Source organism: Vanessa atalanta, unplaced genomic scaffold, assembly GCF_905147765.1.
Source record: "Vanessa atalanta unplaced genomic scaffold, ilVanAtal1.2, whole genome shotgun sequence".
NCBI lineage: Eukaryota > Metazoa > Arthropoda > Insecta > Lepidoptera > Nymphalidae > Vanessa > Vanessa atalanta.
In genome coordinates, this window is record NW_025920004.1 from 15,001 (window position 1) to 17,500 (window position 2,500).

Sequence of the window (2,500 nt, forward strand, 5' to 3'; positions counted from 1 at the left end):
CGGATCGCTAGATGACATATTTACGGTTAGAACTAGGGCGGTATCTAATCGCCTTCGAACCTCTAACTTTCGTTCTTGATTGATGAAAACACCTTTGGCAAATGCTTTCGCTGATGTTCGTCTTGCGACGATCCAAGAATTTCACCTCTAACGTCGCAATACGAATGCCCCCAGTTATCCCTATTAATCATTACCTCGGAGTTCTGAAAACCAACAAAATAGAACCGAGATCATATTCTATTATTCCATGCACGAAATATTCAAGCGGCATTTTGAGCCCGCTTTGAGCACTCTAATTTGTTCAAAGTAAAATTGTCGGCCCATCTCGACACTCACTGAAGAGCACCGCGATAGGATTTTGATATTGAACCGGCGTTTTACCGCCGGCTCACCGACGATATGCTCCGCAGACGTGTCAGTATCACCGCGGATGCGGTGCACCGACAGCGCGGCGCACAAATGCAACTACGAGCTTTTTAACCGCAACAATTTTAGTATACGCTATTGGAGCTGGAATTACCGCGGCTGCTGGCACCAGACTTGCCCTCCAATTGTTCCTCGTTAAAATATTTAAAGTGTACTCATTCCGATTACGAGGCCTCGAAAGAGTCCCGTATCGTTATTTTTCGTCACTACCTCCCCGTGCCGGGAGTGGGTAATTTGCGCGCCTGCTGCCTTCCTTGGATGTGGTAGCCGTTTCTCAGGCTCCCTCTCCGGAATCGAACCCTGATTCCCCGTTACCCGTGACAACCATGGTAGTCGCAGAAACTACCATCGAAAGTTGATAAGGCAGACATTTGAAAGATGCGTCGCCGGTACTGGACCATGCGATCGGCAAAAGTTATCCAGATTCATCAAAATTAACGACTTCGGACGAGACGCCCTCCGTCGATTGGTTTTGATCTAATAAAAGCACTCATCCCATCACTGGTCAGAGTTCTGATTGCATGTATTAGCTCTAGAATTACCACAGTTATCCAAGTAACTGAGTAAGATCTAAGGAACCAAAACTGATATATTGAGCCATTCGCGGTATCGCCTTAATACGGCTTGCACTGAGACATGCATGGCTTAATCTTTGAGACAAGCATATAACTACTGGCAGGATCAACCAGGGAGCTAACCGAGACTTGTTGAAGTCGTCAATTACTCTTCTCGTTTCATATTCGCATATAAAATACACACAAACTTATGCATGCATGTACAATATACGCACAGTATGAAACGAGCGTCTCACCGTATCGTCGATCGCGTTAGACGCGATAGATTTTAACGGTTGACTCTTATAAAAATTTATATGAGACACAAACGCGCTTTAAGCACGCGCGCGCGCGTGCGTGCGCTATAATATATAACGCGACGACAGCGGCGGCGGCGGCGGCGGCGGCGGAGGCGTCTTCACATAATGACACATAACGGTCACGAATTCGAACGTTCTAAACGAGATCGAGTTTTTTTTTCAAAATAACACTTCGCACACGACGTGTACGTATGTATTGTTCAACGATTATTATCGTAAAACATTGGGATCGACGCCCGGTGTTTGAGTGATCGTACCGATACTCGGGTTGTGTATTTTTTGTACATGATAAATGTAAAAATTAACAAAAAGAATTTTAGAAACGACCGTTCATATATAATATAAAAATTATACACACTATACGAATACACTGAATCTTTTAAGAACTCCGTCTCTAACGTTTTCTCATATCGTCGCGACGTCGCAGATCGACTACAATGAATCAACATTTATTCCATGAGGATAGATTGTAGCGAGAGCGACGACGACGACGATAAGAGGAAGAGCGCATGAGGCAGAGAGATCTACGTGCGTCCGTCGGTCGGCACAGTTTTACAGAACGAAAAAGAATCTTTTTATCATTTTCACGTGTGTCAGTGAATATCCCCAGCGGTCGAGACGAATCGTACGTACATACTTGGTTGTTACACTACGTAAAGTATAATATAACGCGATACGACGAATCGAGAGACACGCCAGAAGACACGCAACAAAGACGACAAATGAAAACGATAATAACATTTTTTTCGTTATACAAGAGTACTGATCCGGTCACTTCGCGTCTAACATCAATTTTTGAATGTTCGACGTTCGAACCGTCACTACTCCATATATATGCCTGACGATGAGTATGACATTCGGCTCGTTCGAACGGAATGTATTTTTTTTTTTATTATTATTATTATTTTATTATGTTTCTCATATTCGATCTGATATCATAAGACGACGAACCCCAGAACACGCACCCCCCCCCCCCCCTCCCCAACCCCCTCCCCCCCAACTGACACCCCAAACCCTCCAAAATCTCCAAAACTTCGATTATTTTGTTCTATATTTTTATAGATAGTATATGATTATATGATATTATGCAACGTCAATGCAACAACAACGACAACAACAACAACAACAACAACAACAACAACAATAAAAAAAAAAAGAAAAAAAAAAAAAACAACAACAACAACAACAAAGAAAGTTGTA

The 2,500-nt window shown here is 43.0% G+C and overlaps 1 non-coding gene across 1 annotated transcript in view; it reads right to left on the bottom strand.

Moving 5' to 3' along the window:
* Positions 1–1,118, bottom strand: part of LOC125076640 — a 1,903-nt gene extending 785 nt beyond the window's left edge. The window contains exon 1 of the ribosomal RNA XR_007120570.1: positions 1–1,118. This exon is cut by the window's left edge and continues 785 nt beyond it. This is a non-coding gene — a ribosomal RNA (small subunit ribosomal RNA).
* Positions 1,119–2,500: the final 1,382 nt, after the last annotated feature.